The 22,780-nt window shown below is 42.6% G+C and overlaps 1 pseudogene; it reads left to right on the top strand.

Moving 5' to 3' along the window:
• Nucleotides 1-10,023, top strand: part of LOC115169221 (NADH dehydrogenase [ubiquinone] flavoprotein 2, mitochondrial-like) — a 38,853-nt pseudogene extending 28,830 nt beyond the window's left edge.
• Nucleotides 10,024-22,780: the final 12,757 nt, after the last annotated feature.

Here is a 22,780-nt window from a genome sequence, read left to right as displayed (position 1 = left end):
TGACGATACTGGGTAAACAGACGGGTGTTGTGGCGTTACTGGGTAAATAGACTGGTGTTGTGGCGACAGGGTGGTGGTACTGGGTAAATAGACTGGTGTTGTGGCGATAGGGTGGTGATACTGGGTAAATAGACTGGTGTTGTGGCGATACTGGGTAAATAGACTGGTGTTGTGGCGATACTGGGTAAATAGACTGGTGTTGTGGGGTTACTGGGTAAATAGACTGGTGTTGTGGGGTTACTGGGTAAATAGACTGATGTTGTGGGAATACTGGGTAAATAGACTGGTGTTGTGGCGATACTGGGTAAATAGACTGGTGTTACTGGGTAAATAGACTGGTGTTGTGGTGATACTGGGTAAATAGACTGGTGTTGTGGCGATACTGGGTAAATAGACTGGTGTTGTGGCGATACTGGGTAAATAGACTGGTGTTGTGGCGATACTGGGTAAATAGACTGGTGTTGTGGCGATACTGGGTAAATAGACTGGTGTTGTGGCGTTACTGGGTAAATAGACTGGTGTTGTGGGAATACTGGGTAAATAGACTGGTGTTGTGGCGATACTGGGTAAATAGACTGGTGTTGTGGCGTTACTGGGTAAATAGACTGGTGTTGTGGCGATACTTGGTAAATAGACTGGTGTTGTGGCGTTACTGGGTAAATAGACTGGTGTTGTGGGAATACTGGGTAAATAGACTGGTGTTGTGGGAATACTGGGTAAATAGACTGGTGTTGTGGCGTTACTGGGTAAATAGACTGGTGTCGGAATACTGGGTAAATAGACTGGTGTTGTGGCGATACTGGGTAAATAGACTGGTGTTGTGGCGTTACTAGGTAAATAGACTGGTGTTGTGGGAATACTGGGTAAATAGACTGGTGTTGTGGCGATACTGGGTAAATAGACTGGTGTTGTGGCGTTACTGGGTAAATAGACTGGTGTTGTGGCGTTACTGGGTAAATAGACTGGTGTTGTGGCGATACTGGGTAAATAGACTGGTGTTGTGGGGATACTGGTGTTGTGACGATAGGATGGCGTTACTGGGTAAATAGACTGGTGTTGTGGCGATACTGGGTAAATAGACTGGTGTTGTGGCGATACTGGGTAAATAGACTGGTGTTGTGGCGTTACTGGGTAAATAGACTGGTGTTGTGGCGATACTGGGTAAATAGACTGGTGTTGTGACGTTTCTTGTCCTCTGTTTTCCAGGAAGACCTGTCCAAAAGACATCGATCAGATCATTGATGAGCTGAAAGCTGGGAACGGCCCTCTGCCTGGGCCCAGGTATGAACGTCTACCCTCCTGTCTGTCTCATGAATACAAACAGCATGTTGTCTAGCAGGGAACTATGAAGACTGGTACTGGACTGGTGCTCGTCCTGTCCATGTAATGCAACGGCATTATGTTACTTGTCTAGCAGGGAACTATGAAGACTGGTACTGGACTGGTGCTCGTCCTGTCCATGTAATGCAACGGCATGGTGGTAGGTGGTAGGTGGTAGATGGAAGATGGTAGGTGGTAGGTGGTAGATGGTAGGTGGTAGATGGAAGATGGTAGATGGTAGGTGGTATATGGTAGTGCACTGGTTTCAGGAGCTCAAACCGATCCAAATTAAGCATGCATTGGTCAGAAAACCCCCGAAAATATCTCCTATCTGTTGTGACTGAATTGATACGTCCTCTCCTTCAGTTCAGTAGCCTTATTGAACTTTATGCATTGCAACTGCAATGTAATAGGCTACATGACAAGTCGGCAACCTTTTCTCATGTGAAATGCCAATTTGTCTGACCAGTTATGGTTTTCAAATGCACATTTTTGTGAAACCGTTTCATTTAATTTAAAATAATATCTTCATTTCTCAATCAAAATGCCATTATGTAAAAAATAGTCTACATAAAGCCAACAAATAAAAACATTGCAGCCTGCAGGTAGAAAATATCCTGATTTTATTTTAAAAAAAATCTATATCCTATAAATCACATTGCCTGTCTGCAATGAATTTGAAACATTGTGTCAACTACTAACTTGGGTCAGCCTGAAGCTTGCCAAGCGAACTTGGAACAATGTATAAAATATTCAGGGCTGCCCTGTTTCCACAGCTGTAGGTTATTTGCGCACAGGATAAGAAGCAGCGCTTTGACCTTGGCAGGAGTTCACGGAGCGGAGTACCGGCACCTCAGGTTTTCTACTGCTTGAGTTCCTGTTCTTCTTATAGAATATTCTCAACTGCACCTAAATATAAAACGGAACCAGCACCCACTATGAGTACCGGAACCTGTTTCCAGTGGGGTAAAATACTTTAGTACCGTAATTTCCGGACTATTGAGCGCACCTGAATATAAGCCGCACCACTGAATTAAAAAAAAAAAAAGTATTATTTTGAACATTAAATAAGCCGCACATGTCAATAAGCCGCAGGGTCCTACCGGTACATTGAAACAAATGAACTTTACACAGGCTTTAACGAAACACGGCTTGTAACAAAAAATTTGAAAGCGGGAAAAATCCATATATTAGCCAAGTCATTGTTTAAGCCGCGAGGTTCAAAGCTGGAAAAAAGTAGCGGCTTATAGTCCGGAATTTACGGTAGTTTTTTTGGGGGGTGGGGTATCTGTACTATTTATATTTTTGACTATTTTTTACATTTACTTTACTATATTCCTAAAGAAAATATTGTACTTTTTAACTCCCATACATTTTCCCCCTGACAACCCAAAAGTACTCGTTACATTTTGAATGCTTTGCAGGACAGGGAAATTGATCCACTTATCAAGAGAACACGTGGTCATCCCTACTGCCTCTGTTCTGGCGGACTCACTAAACACAAACGCAGCTTTTGTAAATACTGTCTGAATGTTGGAATGTGCCCCTGGCTATCCATACATAAAAAAAAATAAAAAATAAATGGTACTGTCTGGTTTGCTTCATATAAGAAATTTGAAATTATTTATACTTTTGATACTTAAGTATATTTTAGCAATTACATTTACTTTTTGATACTTAAGTATATTTAAAACCAAATAATTTTGACTTTTACTTTAGTACTATTTTACTGGGTGACTTGAGTAGCTTTCTATTAAGGTATCTATACATTTTACAATTGGGTATTTCTTCCACCACTGCATATTTCAGTCCAAGTCAAGCTGTGATAAGAAGTAATCAGGTAGGCCTATTTTTATGACATTTCCACTGAATCAGAGCATGACATTGTTCCCTTTCACGCTGAGTGGTCATCGACAGGGAGAGAGCTGGAAAGATCTTTCAAATACATTGAGGAACTATTTTCATTCTCAGTTGATGTAAAAACAGACTTAGTTTTCTTGCTGATGGAGGTGAAGAAAACATTACTTTTGAGAAGCGCCACAGGTCATTAGTGGTGGGGCGTTAAGCCAATCAGAAACACTATCAGATCCCCAAATGGGCACATTTATAAACCTAGGTTTGCACGCAGGCCTGGTAGTCTATAGACCTACTTCTATGTGTAATCAGGCCAGGTAGTCTATAGGCCTACTTCTATGTGTAATCAGGCCTGGTAGTCTATAGGCCTACTTCTATGTGTAACCAGGTAGTCTATAGGTCTACTTCTATGTGTAACCAGGTAGTCTATAGACCTACTTCTATGTGTAACCAGGTAGTCTATAGACCTACTTCTATGTGTAACCAGGTAGTCTATAGGTCTACTTCTATGTGTAACCAGGCCAGGTAGTCTATAGGTCTACTTCTATGTGTAATCAGGCCTGGTAGTCTATAGGTCTACTACTATATGTAATCAGGTAGTCTATAGACCTACTACTATGTGTAACCAGGTAGTCTATAGGTCTACTTCTATGTGTAATCAGGGCCAGGTAGTCTATAGGTCTACTTCTATGTGTAATCAGGCCAGGTAGTCTATAGACCTACTTCTATGTGTAACCAGGTAGTCTATAGGTCTACTTCTATGTGTAATCAGGTAGTCTATAGGTCTACTACTATGTGTAATCAGGTAGTCTATAGACCTACTTCTATGTGTAACCAGGCCAGGTAGTCTATAGACCTACTACTATGTGTAATCAGGGCCTGGTAGTCTATAGGTCTACTACTATGTGTAATCAGGTAGTCTATAGGTCTACTTCTATGTGTAACCAGGGCCAGGTAGTCTATAGGTCTACTACTATGTGTAACCAGGTAGTCTATAGGTCTACTACTATGTGTAATCAGGTAGTCTATAGGTCTACTTCTATGTGTAACCAGGTAGTCTATAGGTCTACTTCTATGTGTAACCAGGTAGTCTATAGACCTACTTCTATGTGTAATCAGGTAGTCTATAGGTCTACTTCTATGTGTAACCAGGCCAGGTAGTCTATAGGTCTACTTCTATGTGTAATCAGGGCCAGGTAGTCTATAGGTCTACTACTATGTGTAATCAGGTAGTCTATAGACCTACTTCTATGTGTAACCAGGTAGTCTATAGGTCTACTTCTATGTGTAATCAGGCCAGGTAGTCTATAGGTCTACTTCTATGTGTAACCAGGTAGTCTATAGGTCTACTTCTATGTGTAATCAGGTAGTCTATAGGTCTACTTCTATGTGTAATCAGGCCAGGTAGTCTATAGGTCTACTTCTATGTGTAATCAGGTAGTCTATAGACCTACTTCTATGTGTAATCAGGTAGTCTATAGACCTACTTCTATGTGTAACCAGGCCAGGTAGTCTATAGGTCTACTTCTATGTGTAATCAGGTAGTCTATAGGTCTACTTCTATGTGTAATCAGGTAGTCTATAGACCTACTTCTATGTGTAATCAGGCCTGGTAGTCTATAGGTCTACTACTATGCGTGCGAGTCCTTACTCAACATTCACAGGAGCGCTCCAAACAAAAGACAAATAAATTGACAGAATTCGTAAATGGAATTAAATAAAACAAAACGTGTTTTTTTTACAAGTGTAGCGCAGGTTGTTTGCAGAGCGCAGTGTGTCCACTCTGACAATGTGAACAGGAAGACTGGAACAATAATATAGAAAGCATGAAGAGAAATGACCGTAACCAAAGTAACAAACATTGTAGATTAGAAGTTCTATGAATTAATGGTAGATGTAGTACTGGTGATATATGTAATGGGGAATTGATAGACACCTAACAATCAATGAAGTTATGAAACAATGAATGTGCACAAGTTGGCGGGAGAGACGTGCATTGTGGAGGGAGACGTGCATTGTGGAGAGAGACGTGCATTGTGCATCTGGGCGCTACATGGTCAATCTAATGTCTGCATTGGCCGTGCAGGTATTTACTGTGATACAACCTCAGCATAAGTCAGGACATTCACACTTCTTGTGCTTCACAGAGCAGCGCAGCGCTGTTGTCAAGGAAGTGAGTTTGTGTTTATCAGATTAGATACTTTTCAAAAACGAGATTACTTATACATTTAGAAAAAAATGTTTCCCGAGTGGCGCAGCGGTCTAAGGAACTGCATCTCAGTGCTTGGGGTGTCACTACAGACACCCTGGTTCGAACCCGGGCTGTATCACAACCGGACGTGATTGGGCGGCTCATAATTGGCCCAGCGTCGTCCGGGCTAGCGGAGGATTTGGCCGGAGTAGGCCGTCATTGTAAATAAGAATTTGTTCTTAACTGACTTGCCTAGTTCAATAAAAAATGTTTGCTGAAAAAAAATCTGACACTTCTCTTTTTTCAATGACATTCAAAAAAGGCGCAAGTTGATGTTTGTTCCACCTGAGAGAGTCAGACCACTATGATGACACACCACCTGATGACCACCAATCAGAGACCACTATGATGACACACCACCTGATGACCACCAATCAGAGACCACTATGATGACACACCACCTGATGACCACCAATCAGAGACCACTATGATGACACACCACCTGATGACCACCAATCAGAGACCACTATGATGACACACCACCTGATGACCACCAATCAGAGACCACTATGATGACACACCACCTGATGACCACCAATCAGAGACCACTGATGACACACCACCTGATGACCACCAATCAGAGACCACTATGATGACACACCACCTGATGACCACCAATCAGAGACCACTATGATGACACACCACCTGATGACCACCAATCAGAGACCACTGATGACACACCACCTGATGACCACCAATCAGAGACCACTGATGACACACCACCTGATGACCACCAATCAGAGACCACTATGATGACACACCACCTGATGACCACCAATCAGAGACCACTGATGACACACCACCAATCAGAGACCACTATGATGACACACCACCTGATGACCACCAATCAGAGACCACTATGATGACACACCACCTGATGACCGCCAATCAGAGACCACTATGATGACTGACCACCAATCAGAGACCACTATGATGACTGACCACCAATCAGAGACCACTATGATGACACACCACCTGATGACCACCAATCAGATACCACTATGATGACACACCACCTGATGACCACCAATCAGAGACCACTATGATGACACACCAAATGTGTTTGATGGATTGTGGGAAAAGAGCAGGAATAGGTTTTTGTAGGCTACAGTCCAAGCTATGTCTTCCAATGGTGCGACTGCTGTCGGCATCCAAAGATGATCCAACTAGAATAAACACTTGAAGGTAAAGGATGACATCAGAGGTGTAGTCTACGGCGATACGGATATCACTTATTACTGATATCTACATAGAGCATTGATGTGAATCACACTGCTGCTCTCTCATTTAGCTATTTGTGCCTTCCGGATTGTGGTTGTTGTGGACGGCTGTTCACAAATCATAAATGTGTATTTGTGCCCAATAATGGTTGAATTCAAGATGTTTAAGCTGCCTATCAATCATTGTTTTTGAAACCGATCGACAGCCTGTGGAAAAATGCGCTCTTGCAACAGCTGCATAGTGTGGATTCCAGCCTATGGAATAAAAGTGGGGCTTTTATTGCTCAATCTAATTCACGATGAAAGGATAAATACATCCATAGGCCTAATAGACACGTGCTCAAACTGGAAACACTTTAACCAGACTTAAAGGGGGCAATCTGTAGTTGCTACAAAGATATTGATTCTTGAAGAATGTAACTTATAAATGCCTCATGAGTTTAGTTCAACTGTCGTACTCCATCAGAACCCAAAATAGAAGCTTGTTCTCCAATGTTTGTAAACAGTGTGTAGCCTCATAACATGGTTATAACTATAATGTTGATATCATGGATGGTCAGTCCTGTATAGCCTCATAACATGGTTATAACTATAATGTTGATATCATGGATGGTCAGTCCTGTATAGCCTCATAACATGGTTATAACTATAATGTTGATATCATGGATGGTCAGACCTGTATAGCCTCCATAACATGGTTATAACTATAATGTTGATATCGTGGATGGTCAGTCCTGTATAGCCTCATAACATGGTTATAACTATAATGTTGATATCATGGATGGTCAGTCTTGTATAGCCTCATAACATGGTTATAACTATAATGTTGATATCGTGGATGGTCAGTCTTGTATAGCCTCATAACATGGTTATAACTATAATGTTGATATCGTGGATGGTCAGTCCTGTATAGCCTCATAACATGGTTATAACTATAATGTTGATATCATGGATGGTCAGTCCTGTATAGCCTCATAACATGGTTATAACTATAATGTTAATATCGTGGATGGTCAGTCCTGTATAGCCTCATAACATGGTTATAACTATAATGTTGATATCATGGATGGTCAGACCTGTATAGCCTCCATAACATGGTTATAACTATAATGTTGATATCATGGATGGTCAGTCCTTGGCTCTATAGCATGGTTATAACTATAATGTTGATATCATGGATGGTCAGTCCTGTATATCCTCATAACATGGTTATAACGATAATGTTGATATCATGGATGGTCAGTCCTTGCATCCATAGCTCTATCTATTTAATATGAGAGTGGTTACATTTCTCCAGGCCCATCCCTCAGCTTTTTACCAAAACAGAGGCAGGATGACCATTTTGTTATTGTTTCATCTGTGGATTTGCCCTTTAAACAGCTGCATATTATCTAGATATGAAAGTGTCACCAACTAAAAGGTAAACAATATATTCCTGTAGCAAATGCAGAATATGGTATAGATTTTCCACATGTAAATAGCCCTTTTCAGTAGTGCTCAAAGCCATTCCATGAGTGCAGCATTCATTTTTCAACTGGAATCAATGAGCCCAGTCAGTCCTCCATGACAACACAATCATAAACAACAGAGTAGGGCTGGTTAATAAGTCCTTAGTTTTTGGGGTCATGCTCAGGTAAAACAATTTAGCTACTCTATACTTCCATATTTACAAGTCCTGTTCTTGAAGATCAAGGGGTATAACATTTATTGGAATGACTGGAATTCTGATAGACTTTAGTTTTTAATGTGAAGATATAATTTAATCGTATTATTATTATTAAACGCAGTAGAAAGCGATGGGTTAGAAGAAGCCTACATAACCAACCCAAAAAGTAAAATTTAACATCCATATATATGGCCAGTTATGTCAACTTCTACATTGATTTATCCTGCGATAGACGTGGTTCAATTGGTAACACACATTTTGTCTTCTTCTAATGCCTGTTAAGGGGAAAGTAATCTAAAAGTAATCAGATTACGTTACTGAGTTTGGGGTAATCAAAAAGTTACGTTACTGATTTTTACAATTGGACAAGTAACTAACGGATTACATTTTAGAGTAAGCTACCCAACCCTGTGCATTAGATAACAACACAGCCAAAGGGGCGTCGGGTGGTGTCAGTGCAGAGTCCAAGAGGCCATTTCATTCATTGTTCTGTCACTGCTGGACTAAAACTATCGACGAGTTCGGCCCTAAAGTTAACGTTCCTGTATCGTAATAGAGCCCGTGTGTGTGTATATAGATGCGTATCGAATGGTTCATGAAAGGAGAGGCACATCCCTAATATTATTATATTAATAGAGCCCGTGTGTGTGTATATAGATGCGTATCGAATGGTTCATGAAAGGAGAGGCACATCCCTAATATTATTATATTAATAGAGCCCATGTGTGTGTATATAGATGCGTATCGAATGGTTCATGAAAGGAGAGGCACATCCCTAATATTATTATATTAATAGAGCCCGTGTGTGTATATAGATGCGTATCGAATGGTTCATGAAAGGAGAGGCACATCCCTAATATTATTATATTAATAGAGCCCATGTGTGTGTATATAGATGCGTATCGAATGGTTCATGAAAGGAGAGGCACATCCCTAATATTATTATATTAATAGAGCCCGTGTGTGTATATAGATGCGTATCGAATGGTTCATGAAAGGAGAGGCACATCCCTAATATTATTATATTAATAGAGCCCATGTGTGTGTATATAGATGCGTATCGAATGGTTCATGAAAGGAGAGGCACATCCCTAATATTATTATATTAATAGAGCCCATGTGTGTGTATATAGATGCGTATCGAATGGTTCATGAAAGGAGAGGCACATCCCTAATATTATTATATTAATAGAGCCCGTGTGTGTATATAGATGCGTATCGAATGGTTCATGAAAGGAGAGGCACATCCCTAATAAATGTTAGACAAGGGTTGATTTACTACTAGTTGGTTTTTACTGTATTAAAAAAAAATAATGTATTTTTACCTAACCATATTTAAATAAAAACTTTATCATACATCTTGATAAATGAGAACTACCTAGTTAAAGAAAACATCTCCCTGGCTTTGGAGCTCAAGCTGCAATAGGATGTCATGTTTTATCAGTGAATTAAAAGTACTAATGATATACTTGACCAGGGTTTGATTATTTAATCTAGAATGAAATATTGTATTTGGACGCATTCTTTTCTTTCTTTTATCTTCCAGGAACGGGCGTTTCTCCTGCGAGCCAGCAGGAGGACTGACGAGTCTATGTGAGCCTCCTCCTGGGCCTGGTTTTGGTATCAGAGCTGATCTATAGAGACCTACAGTGTATTTCAACACCTCCCTAGCCCCTATATAGTGCACTACCGAAGCCCATAGAGTTCTAGTTCAAAGTAGTGCACTATATCGGATGCCTTTTAAAATATATATATATATATATATATATATGAACTGTACTGTTCAGGGGAACACCTAACCTCACAGTGGATATAATGTAATATTGTAAATAAAATGTCAATGTACTTGTGCTCATGGGTGTCAAACTGTCTCCTTGTGTGTCAATTTAGATAATTTGTTTCTTATGTCTCAAAGAAATCTAGGTTGACACAGTATTTCTATTAGAAAGCGTTTACTACACCACACTGTCAACATGCAGGACAAGGAACTACTAATCAGTTTAAAAGTACAAAAAGAAAACTGCCAGAGAGAATAGGATTTCATATGTGAATTTGTTAAAAAGTTGCCACAAGCCTCACACAGAAATTAATTCTTATTAAGAGCATCAATTAATGGGGTAAAATGCACACAGTACCAGTCAAAAGTTGACACACCTAGTCATTCCAGGGTTTTTCCTTTTTTTTGTTTTACTATTTTCTACATTGTGGAATAATAGTAAAGACAAACTGAAATAACACATGTAAACAAAAGTATTATTTTATATTTGAGATTCTTCAAAGTAGCCACCCTTTCACTTAATGACAGCTTTGCACACTCCTGGCATTCCCTCAACCAGCTTCATGAGGTAGTCACCTGGAATGCTTTTCAATTAACAGGTGTGCCTTGTTTGAGCCAATCAGTTGTGTTGTGACAAGGTAGGGGTGGTATACAGAAGATAGCCCTATTTGGTAAGACCAAAGCTGTGTTTGAATACTCATACTAACTTCCCTAACTGTACTATTTGTGAAGTGAATTGAGTATATAGTATACTTATTGGTCATAGTTAGTATGCCAGTATACTAAATATACGTGCAGTGGACACTATTTCCGTGCTTATAGGGCCCATAATGCAATTATTCAGAAAGTGGGCGTGGCTTCACGTTTTCAGATTAGATTAAAAATGGCGGAAAATATGCAGCCAAAGTCAGACGAGAGCAGATACAAATTAATTGCTCATAACATATGACATATGTTGAAAAATGTAATGCCTTTTCAAATATGTTGGCTGACAATTTGTTAGCTGCGCTATCCTTACGAACCGCATTAGCGTTACAGCAGTATGTACCGGTATGTTAGCTAGCTACTAATAAATCGAACATGCCAGGCAGTATATTAACTGACTACCCAACCTTTATTGACTTTGATTATTTACATCATTAGCCATTGAATCGTACGACTATACCACTTAGCTATCTACTCTGATTTCAGAGCACTCTCCCGCAGAATAACTGATGAATTTACGAACGCTCAATACCCGTTGAATATGGCCGGTGTCCGTAAACGTCGGCCCCCCAAAAAAAAGCGTAATTCAATTTTTGCCAGCAGCACAGTTAGTCACCAACGCTCTGGATAACACAAACAGCCTAACCAGCTCTGCTTGGGAGAGTAAAAATGGTCAGAGTGAGGTGTTCTCTCATTTGTGTCCGGAAGTAGCTAGCCAACGTTAGCCAGTTAGCTTCGGTGCTTGACTACGGTTGAACCCTCGGATCAACCGTACTCCTCCGCCAGAGCGTCCGGTGTGCTCTCTGAATTTACCAACGCCCAGAGCGAATTCTGGCAGTCCAGATTGAATTGACGAACAAACCCGAAATCGTAAAATGTTTAGCTAGTAATTTGTTAAATTTAACAAGCGGTTGCATAGCAACAGCATCAACTTCCGGAAGACAGGCGTAGCTCAACTGAAAGGATACCGTTCGTTTCCAGTGTACTAAAATGAACTAACAGTGTGAAGTATATACTCATTAAATATGTAGTATACAGTATGTTAGAATGGGTATTCGAACACAGCTCAAGTCTACATTATGGCAAGAAGAGCTCAAATAAGCAAAGAGAAACAACAGTCCATCATTACTTTAAGACATGAAGGTCAGTCAATCTGGAAAATTTCAAGAACTTTGAAAGTTTCTTTAAGTGCAGTCGCAAAAACCCATCAAGCGCTATGATGAAACTGGCTCTCATGAGGACCGCCACAGGAAAGGAAGACCCAGAGTTACCTCTGCTGCAGAGGATAAGTTCATTAGAGTTTACATTTACATTTACATCATTTAGCGACTTACAAATTGGTGCATTCACCTTATGATATCCAGTGGAACAACCACTTTACAATAGTACATCTATATCTTTTTTTGGGGGGGGGGGTTAGAAGGATTACTATATCCTATCCCAGGTATTCCTTAAAGAGGTGGGGTTTCAGGTGTCTCCAGAAGGTGGTGATTGACTCCGCTGTCCTGGCGTCGGGAGGGAGCTTGTTCCACCATAGGGGTGCCAGAGCAGCGAACAGTTTTGACTGGGCTGAGCGGGAACTGTGCTTCCTCAGAGGTAGGGGGGCCAGCAGGCCAGAGGTGGATGAACGCAGTGCCCTTGTTTGGGTGTAGGGCCTGATCAGAGCCTGAAGGTACGGAGGTGCCGTTCCCCTCACAGCTCCGTAGGCAAGCACCATGGTCTTGTAGCAGAGTTAACTAGAGACTGCATGAATCAGGCCTTCATGGTCGAATTACAGCAAAGAAGCCACTACTAAAGGACACCAATAAGAAGAAGAGACTTGCTTTGGCCAAGAAACACGAGTAATGGACATTAGACCGATAGAAATCTGTCCTTTGGTCTGATGAGTAAATGTGAAATTTTTGGTTCCAACCAAATCAAATCAAATCAAATCAAATTTATTTATATAGCCCTTCGTACATCAGCTGAAATCTCAAAGTGCTGTACAGAAACCCAGCCTAAAACCCCAAACAGCAAGCAATGCATGTGAAAGAAGCACGGTGGCTGGGAAAAACTCCCTAGGAAAAACTCCTGAGAAAGGCCAAAAACCTAGGAAGAAACCTAGAGAGGAACCAGGCTATGAGGGGTGGCCAGTCCTCTTCTGGCTGTGCCGGGTGGATATTATAACAGAACATAGTCAAGATGTTAAAATGTTCGTAAATGACCAGCATGGTCAAATAATAATAATCATAGTAATTGTCGAGGGTGCAACAAGCACGTCCGGTGAACAGGTCAGGGTTCCGTAGCCGCAGGCAGAACAGTTGAAACTGGAGCAGCAGCATGGCCAGGTGGACTGGGGACAGCAAGGAGTCATGCCAGGTAGTCCTAGGGCTCAGGTCCTCCGAGAGAAAGAAAGAAAGAAAGAGAGAATTAGAGAGAGCATATTTACATTCACACAGGACACCGGATAAGACAAGAGAATACTCCAGATGTAACAGACTGACCCTAGCCCCCCGACACATAAACTACTGCAGCATAAATACTGGAGGCTGAGACAGGAGGGATCAGAAGACACTGTGGCCCCATCCGATGATACCCCCGGACAGGGCCAAACAGGCAGGATATAACCCCACCCACTTTGCCAAAGCACAGCCCCCCACACCACTAGAGGGATATCTACAACCACCAACTTACCGTCCGAAGACAAGGCCGAGTATAGCCCACAAAGATGTCCGCCACGGCACAACCCAAGGGGGGGGCGCCAACCCAGACAGGAAGACCACGTCAGTGGCTCAACCTACTCAAGTGACGCACCCCTCCCATGGACGGCATGGAAGAACACCAGTAAGTCAGTGACTCAGCCCCTGTAAAAGGGTTAGAGGCAGAGAATCCCAGTGGGAAGAGGGGAACCGACAAGGCAGAGACAGCAAGGGCGGTTCGTTGCTCCAGCCTTTCCGTTCACCTTCACACTCCTGGGCCAGACTATACTTAATCATAGGACCTACTGAAGAGATAAGTCTTCAGTAAAGACTTAAAGGTTGAGACTGAGTCTGCGTCTCTCACATGGGTAGGCAGACCATTCCATAAAAATGGAGCTCTATAGGAGAAAGCCCTACCTCCAGCCGTTTGCTTAGAAATTCTAGGGACAATTAGGAGGCCTGCGTCTTGTGACCGTAGCGTACGTGTAGGTATGTACGGCAGGACCAAATCGGAAAGATAGGTAGGAGCAAGCCCATGTAATGCTTTGTAGGTTAGCAGTAAAACCTTGAAATCAGCCCTTGCCTTAACAGGAAGCCAGTGTAGGGAAGCTAGCACTGGAGTAATATGATCAAATTTTTTGGTTCTAGTCAGGATTCTAGCAGCCGTATTTAGCACTAACTGAAGTTTGTTTAGTGCTTTATCCGGGTAGCCGGAAAGTAGAGCATTGCAGTAGTCGAGCCTAGAAGTAACAAAAGCATGGATTAATTTTTCTGCGTCATTTTTGGACAGAAAGTTTCTGATTTTTGCAATGTTACGTAGATGGAAAAAAGCTGTCCTTGAAGCAGTCTTGATATGTTCTTCAAAAGAGAGATCAGGGTCCAGAGTAACGCCGAGGTCCTTCACAGTTTTATTTGAGACGACTGTACAACCATCCAGATTAATTGTCAGATTCAACAGAAGATCTCTTTGTTTCTTGGGACCTAGGACAAGCATCTCTGTTTTGTCCGAGTTTAAAAGTAGAAAATTTGCAGCCATCCACTTCCTTATGTCTGAAACACAGGCTTCTAGCGAGAGCAATTTTGGGGCTTCACCATGTTTCATTGAAATGTACAGCTGTGTGTCGTCCGCATAGCAGTGAAATTTAACATTATGTTTTCGAATGACATCCCCAAGAGGTAAAGTATATAGTGAAAACAATAGTGGTCCTAGAACGGAACCTTGAGGAACACCGAAATTTACAATTGATTTGTCAGAGGACGAACCATTCACAGAGACAAACTGATATCTTTCCGACAGATAAGATCTAAACCAGGCCAGAACTTGTCCATGTAGACCAATTTGGGTTTCCAATCTCTCCAAAAGAATGTGGTGATCGATGGTATCAAAAGCGGCACTAAGATCTAGGAGCATGAGGACAGATGCAGAGCCTCGGTCTGACGTCATTAAAAGGTCATTTACCACCTTCACAAGTGCAGTCTCAGTGCTATGATGGGGTCTAAAACCAGACTGAAGCGTTTCGTATACATTGTTTGTCTTCAGGAAGGCAGTGAGTTGCTGCGCAACAACTTTTTCTAAAATTTTTGAGAGGAATGGAAGATTCGATATAGGCCGATAGTTTTTTATAATTTCTGGGTCAAGATTCGGCTTTTTCAAGAGAGGCTTTATTACTGCCACTTTTAGTGAGCTTGGTACACATCCGGTGGATAGAGAGCCGTTTATTATGTTCAACATAGGAGGGCCAAGCACAGGAAGCAGCTCTTTCAGTAGTTTAGTTGGAATAGGGTCCAGTATGCAGCTTGAGGGTTTGGAGGCCATGATTATTTTCATCATTGTGTCAAGAGATATAGTACTAAAACACTTTAGTATCTCCCTTGAGCCAAGGTCCTGGCAGAGTTGTGCAGACTCTGGACAATGAAGCCCTGGAGGAATACCCAGATTTAAAGAGGAGTCCGTAATTTGCTTTCTAATGATCATGATCTTTTCCTCAAAAAAGTTCATAAATTTATTACTGCTGAAGTGAAAGCCATCCTCCATTTGCGAATGCTGCTTTTTAGTTAGCTTTGCGACAGTGTCAAAAAGAAATTTCGGATTGTTCTTATTTTCCTCAATTAAGTTGGAAAAATAGGATGATCGTGCAGCAGTGAGGGCTCTTCGATACTGCACGGTACTGTCTTTCCAAGCTAGTCGGAAGACTTCCAGTTTAGTGTGGCGCCATTTCCGTTCCAATTTTCTGGAAGCTTGCTTCAGAGCTCGTGTATTTTCTGTATACCAGGGAGCTAGTTTCTTATGACAGATGTTTTTAATTTTTAGGGGTGCAACTGCATCTAGGGTATTGCGCAAGGTTAAATTGAGTTCCTCGGTTAGGTGGTTAACTGATTCTTGTCCTCTGACGTCCTTGGGTAGGCAGAGGGAGTCTGGAAGGGCATCAAGGAATCTTTGGGTTGTCTGAGAATTTATAGCACGACTTTTAATCTTCCTTGGTTGGGGTCTGAGCAGATTATTTGTTGCAATTGTAAACGCAATAAAATGGTGGTCCGATAACCACCGTGTCTTTGTGAGACGTAGAGTAGGTGAACGGATGATCTCCGCATGTGTGGTTCCCACTGTGAAGCATGGAGGAGGAGGTGTGATGGTGCTTTGCTGGTGACCCTGATTTATTTATAATTCAAGGCGAGGCCTCCCGAGTGGCGCAGTGCACCGCAGTTGCTAGCTGTGCCACAAGAGATCCTGGTTCGAGTCCAGGCTCTGTCGCAGCCGACCGTGACCGGGAGACCCATGGGGCGGTGTACAATTGGCCCAGCGTAGTTAGGGGAGGGTTTGGCCGGCAGGGATGTCCTTGTCCCATCGCGCTCTATAGCGACTGCTGTGGCGGGCCAGGCGCATGCACGCTGACACGGTCACCAGGTGTACGGTGTTTCCTCTGACACAGTGGAGTGGCTGGCTTCCGGATTAAGCGGGCATTGTGTCAAGAAGCAATCCGGCTTTGTTGGGTCGTTTCCGAAGACGGGGGTTGCAGCGATGAGACAAGACTGTAACTACCAATTGGATACCACGAAATTGAGGAGAAAGACGTAAAAATAAAAAAATATTTTTTTTTATCAGAATTCAAGGCACACTTAACCAGCATGGCTACCGCAGCGATATCCCATCTGGTTTACTCTTAGTGGGACTATTGTTTGTTTTGCAACAGGAAAATGACCCAACACACCTCCAGGCTGTGGAAGGGCTATTTGAGAAGGAGAGTGATGGAGTGCTGCATCAGATGACCTGGCCTCCACAATCACCCGACCTCAACCCAATTGAGATGGTTTGGGATGAGTTGGACCGCAGAATGAAGGAAATGCAGCCAACAAGTGCTCAGCATATGTGGGAACACATTCAAGATGGTTGGAAAAGCATTCCAGGTGAAGTTGGTTGAGAGAATGCCAAGAGTGCGCAAAGCTGTCATTTTGGCAAAGGGTGGCTACTTTGAAGAATCTCAAATTTAAAATATATTTTGATTTGTTTAACACTATTTTTGGTTAGTACCTGATTCCTTATGTGTTATTTCATAGTGTTGATGTCTTCACTATTATTCTACAATGTAGAAAATAGTAGAAATAAAGAAAAATCCTTGAATGAGTAGGTGTGTCCAAACTTTTGACTGGTACTGTATGTAAACAAATACTCCCTGCAATGAGCTGCAGAAACAGTGAATGATCCTTTGCTTCTGAAGCATAGATAGATATGATGCAATGCCCTCATGTTCAATACTATCGCAACCCCCACAAAAGGCCTTTATGTTACAACTGCTTCTGCCATTCAAGCCTTGATGGCTTGTCGCAGTGTCTAGCCACTGCCCCCCCCACTCCAATTTTCCTCTTGTGATGTTTAAGCTTGTTCTCTTCTTCTCTTCTCTTCTTCTGTCAGAGAGGCAGAGGCGAAGCAAGATGTTTTATTCCGCCCCAAAATAAGCCCATGATATGTTGAATTTTTGTATGGAAGCCAATGTGTGTCGAATTTGGTCAACAACAAAGAAATGTATTGCTAATTTGCTACGTGAGGCTTATTCGATCTAATAGAAATGTCATAATGGTTAGGTTGTTACGAATGCACTGATATAAGTGGATGCACGTTTGCCTGGCTACCCAGACTCCTTGCTCTGGCCAACGCTATGCAACGCCTGGAAGAATTTGGTCTGAAGCCCCATTTTTTAACATATTTTTTTAATGTATTTTTGTGTATATTTCTATTGAATTTTTTTGGGGGGGTTGCAAAATTTGACTTTTTCATTCAAGACAGGGGAAATATTGTTTCAGGTGATAAAACATGTTTTGTTACTTTTTCCTCAACTTGCTTCTAACTTTATAGCAAGTTAAGCTAGCTTGCACTGCAGAGCAGCTAGCGAGCTAAAAGCTAGGCTAGTTTGAAGATATCACTGTAGCTAGCGACCTCAACCTAATAATTATAATAAAAAACAAATGTCATTACCATCAAACTTGAACGGGAGGCAAGTCATAATTGGCTTATTAAAAAGAGTACTCATTTATAGGAATGGGTAATTGTTTACAAGTTCCTACCGAAAAATACATTTTTATTTCCTTCTGTGGTTTGGTAATTTCCTGTTCTTCGACAGACTCAGAGATATTATAGAAAGGAGGAGAGAGGAATTCCATTAGGTAATGAATGGAGGCACGTATAACACCCCACTAAGCAGACTAGACAAATCACATTCACTCTGTCATGCTGCGTCACACAGTTGCTAAGCTAATCGTCATTCAATCCCTTCTCAAAATCAGGTTGAGTCGAGAAACCTTTCCTATTTCCCTCAAGTATGTAATGTCACGATTCCAAAGATATAGGATATTACAGAGAACAAGTTAATTATGTCACATCTCAACAAAAACAAAATAATGGTAACGTTGTATTTCTTGTTCACGAATTTCATGCTAATGTTGGGTTTTTGAGCCAGCGTCCGATTGACTCCCATTCACTCCTTGAAGGAGTCCTCTCTTTGTCCTAGAATCGCCCTGAATGCACTGCGCTACCCATTACGACAAATGGGCAACGTACACATTGGCCGTTAATACGATTCCAATGGAGTTTCCTCATCTCCTCAAAAGTATCTCTGACAGACTCTGGCTGGACTGAGGACGACGCAAAGTTTGGAAAATGTGTCTCGCAATGGAGCCTTAAACCTCAAGGGGGTGTTACAATTCCACGCCGTTGTGGACGTCCCCATTGAAATGCATGACATCCGTAGTAACGGGGTACTCATGGGTAATGTGAACGAGGCTTTACCCATAAGCACTCTGTTACGTTATGTCGGATGTCATTTCAATGGGGATGTCCACAATGGAGTGGAATCGCAACGCCCCCTTGAGGTTGAAGGCTCCGTTGCGAGACGGACACTTAGAAATGTTCCAAACTTTGCATTGTCTTCCGTCCAGCCAGAGTCCGTCGAAGAGCAGGAAGTTGTCAAACCACAGAAGACGATGAAAATATGTGGTTTTCGGTGATTGCTTTATGGGATAGCAACCAACATGTAAACAATTCAGAGTAATTGTGAGTACTATTTTACTAGTAATGTTAAATAATACATTGGCAGCTAAGCCAATTATATTATGACTTGCCTCCCGTTTAAGTTTATCTTGATGGTAATGACGTTTGTTTTTATTAGGTTATTAGGTTGAGGTCGCTAGCTACAGTGGTATCTTCAACCTAGCCTAGCTTTTAGCTAGCTAGCTGCTCTGCAGTGCAAGCTAACTTGATTTGCTATAAAAGTTAGAGAAGCAAGTTCAGGAAAAAAGTAACATGTTTTATCACTTGAAACAATATATTTATCCTGTCTTGAATGAAAAGGTCATATTTTGCACTTCGAGCGTTCCTGACTGTGGGCATTCCTGCATCACCAACTACTTCTCTGATAGAGTTCAGTGTGTCAAATCGGAGGGCCTGTTGTCCAGACCTCTGGCAGTCTCTATGGGGGTGCCACAGGGTTCAATTCTTGGGCCAACTCTTTTCTCTGTATACATCAATGATGTCGCTCTTGCTGCTGGTGAGTCTCTGATCCACCTCTACGCAGACGACACCATTCTGTATACTTCTGGCCCTTCTTTGGACACTGTATTAACTACCCTCCAGACGAGCTTCAATGCCATACAACTCTCCTTCCGTGGCCTCCAACTGCTCTTAAATACAAGTAAAACTAAATGCTCTTCAACCGATCGCTGCCTGCACCCGCCCGCCTGTCCAGCATCACTACTCTGGACGGTTCTGACTTAGAATATGTGGACAACTACAAATACCTAGGTGTCTGGTTAGACTGTAAACTCTCCTTCCAGACTCACATCATCAAACATCTCCAATCCAAAGTTAAATCTCAAATTGGCTTCCTATTTTGCAGCAAAGCATCCTTCACTCATGCTGCCAAACATACCCTCGCAAAACTGACCATCCTACCGATCCTCGACTTCGGCGATGTCATTTACAAAATAGCCTCCAATACCCTACTCAACAAACTGGATGCAGTCTATCACAGTGCCATCCGTTTTGTCACCAAAGCCCCATATACTACCCACCACTGCGACCTGTACGCTCTCGTTGGCTGGCCCTCGCTTCATACTCGTCGTCAAACCCACTGGCTCCAGGTCATCTACAAGACCCTGCTAGGTAAAGTCCCCCCTTATCTCCGCTCACTGGTCACCATAGCAGCACCCACCTGTAGCACACGCTCCAGCAGGAATATCTCTCTGGTCACCCCCAAAGTCAATTCCTCCTTTGGCCGTCTCTCCTTCCAGTTCTCTGCTGCCAATGACTGGAACGAACTACAAAAATCTCAGAAACTGGAAACACTTATCTCCCTCACTAGCTTTAAGCACCAGCTGTCAGAGCAGCTCACAGATCACTGCACCTGTACATAGCCCATATATAATTTAGCCCAAACAACTACCTCTTCCCCTACTGTATTTATTTATTTTGCTCCTTTGCACCCCATTATTTCTATTTCTATTTTGCACTTTCTTCTACTACAAATCTACCATTCCAGTGTTTTACTTGCTATATTGTATTTACTTTGCCACCATGGCCTTTTTGCCTTTACCTCCCTTATCTCACCTCATTTGCTCACATTGTATATAGACTTATTTTTCTACTGTATTATTGACTGTATGTTTGTTTTACTCCATGTGTAACTAACTCTATGTTGTTGTATGTTGTCGAACTGCTTAGCTTTATCTTGTACAGGTCGCAATTGTAAATGAGAACTTGTTCTCAACTTGCCTACCTGGTTAAATAAAGGACTTGTTCTCAACTTGCCTACCTGGTTAAATAAAGGACTTGTTCTCAACTTGCCTACCTGGTTAAATAAAGGTGAAATAAATAAATAAATAAATAAATAATAAATCTGCAGGAAACCCTCTTTATGCTTCTATTGGTCCATTTTTAAGCTCGGACTCCGGTACACAGGCGGGAGCAGTACAGTAGGTGGCGGTAATGCACCACTGGATGCCAACAGCCGATAAACCCACAGAAGAAGAGGCAGACTGTCCTTCGCCCTCGCCTGTCGGGCACTGTTTTCCCGCAGTTCTGTTAACAAGGGCAGTTGTTCGCCAGGCATTAAGGACACTGGGTGCTAGCTAGCTAGTTAGCATGCTAGGACTCCGGTACACTGCAAGCAGGTGGCGGGATAGGTAGCTAGCTAGCACACCGGTAGACAGTGTCCTTCGCCCTCGCCTGTCGGGCACTGTTTTCCCGCAGTTCTGTAAACAAGGGCAGTTGTTCGCCAGGCATTAAGGACACTGGGTGCTAGCTAGCTAGTTAGCATGCTAGGACTCCGGTACACTGCAAGCAGGTGGCGGGATAGGTAGCTAGCTAGCACACCGGTAGACAGTGTCCTTTGCCCTCGCCTGTCGGGCACTGTTTTCCCGCAGTTCTGTTAACAAGGGCAGTTGTTCGCCAGGCATTTAGGACACTGGCTGCTAGGTAGCTACGACTCTGGTACATAGCAGGCAAAATAGGTAACTAACTAGAGATAGCTAGGACACAGGTGTCCTTTGCCCCCGCCTGTTGGGCTGTTTTCCTGCAGGTCTGTAACGACAGCGAGGCCACGTGTTTTGGCAAGCGGGAGCGAAGGACACTGTGTGCTAGCTGGTTAGCCAGCTAAAGTACACTGTCTACTAGCTAGGACACTGGTAGCCAGTGTACTTTGCCCTTGCCTGCCGGGCACTGTTAGGAGGACTTCGGTACACAGCAGGCGGGAGGCTGGGGCGACACCAGTAGAAAGTTCACTTGTCTGTTCAGTAGCGCAGCAAGACTCTGTGAAGATGACATAAGACGTCACAGTGTACCGTGAGTCTTCAGGCTCGACGCATGTGGCATTTTGGCAAGTTTGGAGAAAAAAATGACTTTATATCAGAGTTGTCTGCTGTCATAGAGATAGAAGCTTTTAGCATGGACATTGCAATTGAGGCCTTCCACAATTTTAAATGTGTCAAATGGATGGGGATACCTATGAGTTGAGAATTATCAGCCAATGAAGAAGAAAATGGAGATAGCTTTCAATGCAACAGCGTCACAGCCGCTATAATGACACAGATACAAAGATGAGTCCTATATCTATCTCTATGGCCTGTACACACACGTATCTACCCTCTCATTGGCTAGAATGGTCCCCCCTCCCTCATGCCTTCCATCTTTGAGGACATGTATTTCCATTGTTAGAGCGGGCACTCGAATCTCTTGTCAATATAATAGACAATCTTTCATAATGTTCTCCCATCGCGCATGCGCTTTAATACCCACATCATGCAAATATCACTGCGCCACAACAATTCGACGTAGATAGAGCGACGGGAATGATGCAACACATTGACAGAACTAGAATACAGTGTCTATGCGTTCAGATAAATGACAATTGAATGCACCTAGTCAGATTACCTCTCTGTTATGTCTTCATCCGACATGTTCGAAAAATATTCCCAATCCGCAGAGTGAAGCGGAAAAAGATGACGTCAAGCGCCCAGCGTCACCCACCCACCTCTCCCTCTCCCTCTCCCTCCCTCTCTCTCTCTCTCTCTCTCTCTCTCTCTCCCTCTCCCTCTCCCTCTCCCTCTCTCTCTCTCTCCCTCTCTCTCTCTCTCTCTCTCTCTCTCTCTCTCTCTCTCTCTCTCCCTCTCTCCCTCTCTCTCTCCCTCTCCTCTCTCTCTCTCCTCTCTCCTCTCTCCTCTCCCTCTCCCTCTCCCTCTCTCTCTCTCTCCCTCTCTCTCTCTCTCTCTCTCTCTCTCCCTCTCTCTCTCTCCTAAATGCAGCCCAAAAGTTGACTTACAAAA

The sequence above is a fragment of the Salmo trutta genome, chromosome 31 (assembly GCF_901001165.1).
Source record: "Salmo trutta chromosome 31, fSalTru1.1, whole genome shotgun sequence".
NCBI lineage: Eukaryota > Metazoa > Chordata > Actinopteri > Salmoniformes > Salmonidae > Salmo > Salmo trutta.
The sequence above is the reverse complement of the archived record's forward strand: the minus strand, read 5'-3'. Positions and strand labels throughout refer to the sequence as shown.